Genomic DNA, 7,654 nt, shown 5'->3' with positions numbered 1-7,654 from the left:
TGTCATGGCAACTGGGAACTGGCAAATGAGTGTCTCCATGTGCAAGGGTGATGGGGAGGAGCTGCAGCCTCCCATTTCCCACATCTATAACCATTCCAGGGGGGAAAAAAACACTTAGAAGATCTGTAACAGAAAGAAAAAATTAAAAAATAATTATAATAGTAATAAAAGGTGGGTGATTATCTGGAGCAAACACCTTAAGCCCAGCAAACGCTTCTGAAATAGTTTGTACCTGCAGGGTCAGTTTTGTTTTTTGACAAGGATTGACAACAGATGCTCCTTTGTGTTTCAAATGTTTCTTTGTCACAGCTCTCTTCAAAGGCTGAGAGGGATCTGTGTTCACCCTGAGAGCTCCAGAGCTTGGCTGCCTGTGACTCAATCACACCAATACCTCCCTGAGATGACAAAATGTTCTTTGCCATCTGTTGTACCCTATCCACGCCTGAGGAGTAAGCTCAGATCAGAGGTTTGCAAAGAATCAGAATATTTACATCATTTCCAACAAGGGCAGAGCCCGTGAACGCCTAAAGACGTTGGGTTGTTTATCCAAACAACCCTGGCTGTTTCCAAATCCCAGAGACTTTCCAGAGTTACTAAAGGGGACTGGACAGAAAGGAACTTCCCAGAGTTATAGAAGGAATATGGACAAAAAGGAACTTTCCAGAGTTGCAAAAGGAAACCAGGCCAGAGGCAAGGGAAGAAGGAACCCTGCACTCAGCCCTGGGGTGGTTGGGAATTACTGGCCAGGACAGGACAGGTCATTGCCTGGCAGCACAAACAGGGAACAGCAGCAGGACCTCCCTGCCCAGTGTTGACACCCGATTAGGGAGGGAGGCTGTGGGATCTGATGCAAGGGAATGTGGAACCCAATTTTAACCCCATAAACTCAGGGAGCTCTCAGTGCTCAGGTTAATCATGAGGAGAAGTGCAGAGAAGATAAAATCCAGCTGCAAACTCAAGTACAGGTAACAAGGGAAGGCACACAGGCCCCTTCCCCCAGTCTCTGAAGGGGATTTTAAGCAGCAGCATCACAAATCAACTCTCACACTTAGTGCTTCATCATTTATTCCCTTTAATCTGCTTTGCCCCCCGTTTGTGAGCAGGGAAAAGATGTTCACCGTGGCATCCTCACGTCCTGGCGGCTCCCAGATCAGAAATCTTAGAGAGGTTTAGTTAAATTCCAAATCCGGGCAGAATAAACACCTTATAATCCAAAATCTGAATAACTGAGCTGGGAAGCTCCTAATATAATAGCTGGGAAGGAAGAGAATTTGTTTTCCAGGTTGGATTTATGTCTGGCTTTTTCATTCAGCCTCACACAGAACATTCAACCTTAGATGGGTTTTTTACTAGTAGATACATTTTTATTGTTATTATTACTATTCTTATCATCATTTGAAGGGTGGGAAAACGTGTATGAACAAATGAACCGTGAGAAATACTTCTGTGCTAAATAATAAACAGAAAATGCGATTCCTCCACTCATCTCTTAATTGTAAATTGCTCAAATCAGTTCTGCAGCCTCAGCAGGAGCAGACATTGCTCTCAGCCAGGTAAAAGCAATAATTTATTATTAAGATGTTCAGTGGAGCACAGCAGATTTTGGACCCTCCAAGCAGGGTGGGTTTTTTTTTTCCTGCTACAATTGCACTCCAAGCAAAGCAAGAGTTAACTCCCTAGCTCATAAACTGAGAAATCTCTCCTGAGCACAAAACCCTTTCTTGCTCCAGCCTCAGCCAGACTGGGCAGGTCTGATGTCCCTGCTGATTGCCCTGAGCTTCACAGCTTTCCTTCACCTCCTTTTGCTGAACAACATTTTCCTGGCACAGTTTCCTCCAGCCTGAACCAGCTCTCACCCTGTCCCAGCTCCAAAAAAATCCCAGCACTTTCCCCTTTCACCTCGGGGTCTCCAGCAATTCCTGAGCCAGGAGAAAAGGGAGAGCTGGCTTAGGGCAAGGGGAGAATTTGAGGCCAAAACTTTGCACAATGCAGCTGTAAAATTCTGAGGTGGTGATTTGTACTGTCTCTTGACCCTCCAAAATCTACTCTACAGCAAGACTTCGTGCTGGAGTTAGTGGGATTTTGGTTTCTCCTCCTGACACAGAGATTCTGAATGAGGCAGAGTTGTTGGGCTGTTTATCCTGGAGTGAGTCAAGCTCCAACAAAATAATTCCTGACCTTTATCAGAGCTGGGTAAGGGCTGAATTCCCGTGTGTGGAATTTCCCCTGTGATCCAGCCCCAAAGTGATTTTGGCAGCAGCAGAGCCTCGTGTGGTATCTCGGTGTGGGGAATTTTCACATTCCCTTCCCTGGAAATCAGCCTTGAAGCCCTCTGAGGGACACTGAGGATGACTGAAAACTGGGAATTCCCTGGATTGTGTTTTTAGCAGCAGAATATGATTCAGGAGATGAGGAGCTGAGAGAATTTGTGATGTTGAGACTTCGGTGAGGGCTACAGGAACACAGTGAGGGTTTGTGCTCTATAAACTGAGAGTGTCATCAGTGTCAGGAACTTGTAGGGAGGAGCCCACATTTTCAAATAAAAACTGCAGCTGAATTTTACATTGAAAACTCTTCTTTTTTATCCTGATGCACCACCTCCAGGGCAAGAAATCTCTTTGGCAGACACCAGGGCACTCCTGACCCGTGTTTATCTCTGCCAGGAGAGGAAGGAAAACACAGAAATTCACATTCTCATGCAAATATTTGCAGACAGCTGTTCTCAGGAAGGTGTACACAGCCACTGGAAATAGAACTGGCCACAGGGATGTTAAAAAGTGTCCCCCAGCTCACAGCCTGGGTTTATTCCTGCAGGCCAAGAGGTCCCTGGGTCACTCCTGAGGGCAGCCCCTTCTCTGAGGGTCTGTGGTGCAGCAGGGTCCACTCACACCAGGGCAAAGTGACAATATTCCATGGGAAAAATGGGATTATTTTGCCACTCTTGGGCCTTCCCACCTCACCAGGAATTTCTTTAGCATCACACCCTGCTTTACAGAGACCCCAGTGACTTGCAGCCCCATCCTCTGACAGCTGCCCCCAAACTGGCTCCATTCATTTCTCCTGATTCCAGAGCCTCTCTCCAAGGGAAAACCCCTCCTCCTCAGTCATGCCCTATTACACCTGCTCCAACTAGGTCAGTTCATGAACTTTTCCCAAAACATCGTTTTGCAATGAATGAAGAACTGGCCCAGACCCACCAGCAGGAAGGAGCTCCCCAGGAACAGGTATTTTCTGGCAGCTCTGCCCACCCCATAATCACCCAACCCATCAAATTCCAGGCAGCAGCAAGTTTGCATTTGTAATAAGACTCAGTTCCCTCCTCAGACTGAGCTGCCTTCAACTCCACAGCACAAAACTCCTCTCTCAGCTTAAAAATCAATCTCAAACTGAAGGTGCAAAAGGCAATGAATGAAACCCAAACAAACACCGAAATTCCAGGTATTTACCCCCAGCAGATTCCCTGGATTTGCCCCACAGCAGCACAGTTACCTTCTGTAACCTGAGAGATGCTATCTTTTAATTTAATTTAAATGCTCACATTTCTCCAATGCTATTTAGGAAACAGAGCTCAGCTGGTTTGGTGCTGCTAAAAACCCTTGGGATATTTTCCTAGGAATTTCAAGGAGAATGCCCAGGAGAGCAATACAATATGTTGCACTTAAGGACAAATATGATTTATTTTTTTCTAGAAGACCCATACAAAAAAACCAGTCTAGAACTGTGTCTTTTATTTAACAACCTACCCTAAAGCACCACTGTGGTTTTTAACTAACACCCCTTTAATTGGAAAATTAATTGCAGCAGGTGATGGATTTTTTTTTTGCAAAGATTTGGAAGACTGATTTCTTCTTGTTTCATGAAAACTCCAAGGAAAAATCTAAAATGAACGAGAAGAATAATTCTTTGGTTGTTTTGTTGTTTTTTTTTTTCCTTGAAAAAAACCCAGAAGGATCTTGAAAAGTATCCAGGTATCTATGAGAGGGAGTTTAGGATCTGCTGAAGGTTTAGGAGGCCTGTCCTGTCCATGCCAGCCAGGATGTGTCTTCCACCCCCTCACTCTGCCTCCTGAGCCTCGTTTCCCTGGAGAAACACCCTTTGGAATGGATATATTTCAGTATTTATCCTCCTAAACCCTCCAGGGTAACTGGAAATTTTACAAAAGACACAAAAACCTTCCCAGGAGGAGGGGGCAGGACACCAGAGCCGTTCCCAGAGAGCAGCAAGAGGTGGGAACTGAGCAAATTCAGCCTGGAATTCTGTTTGACTCCCTGCAGGAACACAACCCCTGGAGCTGCCTGCAAGGGCAAAATCAGAATTCTTGGAGCAGCAAGACTCGCCAGCCCTAGGGGAGAAGCTTTTCCTGCTGCCAAGGGGAATGGAGTAAATATTCTTCAGGACAAGGAATGTGTAGTGAGGTGCAGAAAAGGCAGAAATGATAAAATATGATAAAAAAATGGCAACAGATTTCTCTGCCAAAGGAAGGGGCTTGGGCAGCTGTGAAATCTCTGCCCCACAAGGCACCAAACTCCACTCCTGGGGTCTTTTTTAGCACCAGGAAAAACAGGTTTGGTAAAAGCTGTGACAGAAATAGCAGGGCTTTCAGCTCCACACAGATCTCTGTTTATTGCTGAGCCTCTGTCCCCACAAATTGCACCCCAAAAACCCCTTTAATTGCCCTTTTATACATTATGGTGGAACCCCACTGTTAGATCAATAAGCCAATCTCATTCCAGACTCTGGGGGATAAAATTAAAAGTATTTTATCAGTCACCTGCTAGCAGCAGGCAAGAAATGTCCTAATCTTAAACTATCTTGACAATAAAAATATTGGAAGTGGTTGCATTATTTATTTTTCCAAGCTCTGATTTCTTCAGCCATTCCAACCCTGCATATTCTCCATGCTTCTCCAGCCACCACTCTTGTAAAACTGGAAAAAAAAAGACAACTTTTGTGGCTGTGGAACTGAGAAATGACAGGAAAAACCACATTGTTCTGTGCAAGTCTTGCTTCTAAAGCAGAAATTCCTACCCTGGCTGCTCCCCTCTCCCAGAGCAGGATTTCTGAAGGAGCAGTGAAAATTACCCAGGTGTAAATTCAAAATCTCAACGGTTTTCTGAGAGGTTTGTAAATCAGAGTGAGCAGTCCTGAAGTGTGACTCCTAAATAAAATACAAAATGCATTTTAGCAGAGTCCTGGCAGCTGTGAGGGATGGGGAGAAAGAGGGACAGAGGGAGGATTCCAGAGGTGGGGGAGCAAATGGCTGTGGAACAGCTCAGCACAAATAAAAAAAACCATAAAAAAATAAATAAACAGATATAAATAAATATGTAAATAGATCTTAAAATATACAAAATATCTATATTATGAATATATAATTACATTCATGTAATATATGATCCTATAACATGATTATATATACTATAAATATATAATAGATATTATAAATATATAGTATATAATTATATAATTACATATACCTATGTATATATATGTATATACATATATATTTTATATATGTAATATACATATAAAATATATATGTATATACATATATATTTTATATATAATATACATATAAAATACATATTATAAATATAAATATATAATTGTATATTATTTTATATATATTATCATATATATTATCTATTATGCATATATAGGATATAATTATATAATATAATAATATATATAATATAAATTATATATTTTATTATTATGTATTATAATTATATAATTCATATTATAAATATAAAATATATAATATATATATTATAAATATAAAAATAAATTAAAAAATAACCCCCAGAATATTTTAAGGGAGTAACTTGGATGCACAAGAGCACTCCCAGCAGAGATTTGCAGCTGAATCAGAGCTGGGTCCTGCTCTGCCTGCAGGGAGGGCTGGCAGCAGTGCAGCTTCTGTGGCAGAAAGAGGAATAAAAAACACAGAGAAAAAGCCACTGCTATTTTTGAAGGTGCCTGCAGCGCTGGATCCCTGCAGCCTTCTCCTGTTTTTTACAGAAAAATTCGGTGAGAATTTCAGGGTGTGAGAGGAGAAGAGTGAGCAGTGGCAGGCTGGGCCGAGAGGTGCAGGGCACCCAGAGATCACATCAAAACCTTGCAGGAAGCAAATCTGAGACAGGAAAAGCTTTTGCAGACACCCCTGGTCACAGAGAGCACCAGAGTCAGGTCACTGCTTTACCCAAAACCCACAAAACACAAAAACAACGGTGCAGTGGCATCCTGTCAGATTATTCCAGCCTAAAACCACCAATTCCTAAATTTCAGTCATTTAGGAGCTTCCCTTGGATCTAATTTGATCATTCTGCTGTTTTTACTGTCCCTAGCAACCCAAATCTCTCCAGTAAAACCATCTTTTCCCCCATGCAGTATTTTATTTTTTCCCCCACAAATAAAATCATCCCAAATGAGCGACATAAGGGCAAAGTGCACTTTAAATGTAATTTCCTATGGGATTGTAACAAGTGATAACTGAAGTCCAGACAGGGATTTTATAGCAGGAAAATTGATCTGTGTCTGCCTGGTAGATAAAGGAGGTGCCTGTGACCTGAATGGGCTAATCCAGGTTTTTTTATGAGTTCTGGGAGTTCTGGTGCTGTCACACAGAGGCAGAGTTCCCACGATGAGTTTGAGATGCAGCTTCCAGCACTGAACCCCTGCCAGCTGTGGAGCCACAGTGATGTAATGCTGTCACCTGGCTCCGTTCACCTAAAAACCAGCTCTCAACCTGTGCCAACAGCCCAAACAACCTCAGCTCCAATTCTCCTCCGGTTCCAGATGTTTCCAAAGCACAAACATGGGCAGCTTTAGCAGCAGAACCAGAGAGAGCAGCTACCAGGAGCAGCTTCCCTCCTGCCAGGTGCAGGTCCTGCAGGAAGGGAGATGCTTTAAGATTTCAGCTTTTTATGTTTTTCACACATTTGTACTCCTGCCATTCCTCAGTGTGGAACTCCAAACTCCACACACACTGGGAGCTGCTGCTTCCCCACTTTGGGCAGACACAACAATTCCTCTCCAGGCCTGGCAATCAAGGACACCTCACTGCCTCAGGCCCCCAGAGATGGAAACAAAAGGGAGTTGGGGGCAGCAAACTTGGGGGAAATTCCTTCATTCCCTGCAGCTGGAATTGGGAGATGAACCCCAATGTGCAAATGGAACAAACTTAGAAAAGTGTCAAACCCATGACCCATGGTCCATTTTGGGTGCAGCCCCTGGGGGGCTTTGGCTGCCTTAAATGTCCCTGAAGGCCCTTCAATAAATAGAACTGCTTTTCATTCTCTGAATTTTGTCTGGCCTCTGTTTTTAAGGTAGTTTAAAAAAGGAATCACCAATTTTCCACCAGCTCCAGATGCTCCCATAGCACACACAGACAACTGTAGAGCAGAACCAGAGAGCAGCAGCTTGGAGCTAGGTCAGAAGTACAATGATGTTAAATTATTATTGCTTTTCAGGTGTCCAGCTCAGTCATTCTGTGGAAGTTGGGGGGCTCTCTGTGCTTTAAACCTTTGCCAAGCTGGGAGCAGCACAGCCCTGGCCAGAACCAGTCTCTTCATCGTGGCTGAAAGGAATTTTGCTCTAAATTCCCAAGGGTCCAAACCAGCTCTTCCAGGTTAGGTTTGAACCAACTCGTGTT

Source organism: Pseudopodoces humilis, chromosome 25 (assembly GCF_049639895.1).
Source record: "Pseudopodoces humilis isolate 2021_Gansu_Grassland_sample_001 chromosome 25, ASM4963989v1, whole genome shotgun sequence".
NCBI classification, from domain to species: domain Eukaryota; kingdom Metazoa; phylum Chordata; class Aves; order Passeriformes; family Paridae; genus Pseudopodoces; species Pseudopodoces humilis.
The sequence above is the reverse complement of the archived record's forward strand: the minus strand, read 5'-3'. Positions refer to the sequence as shown.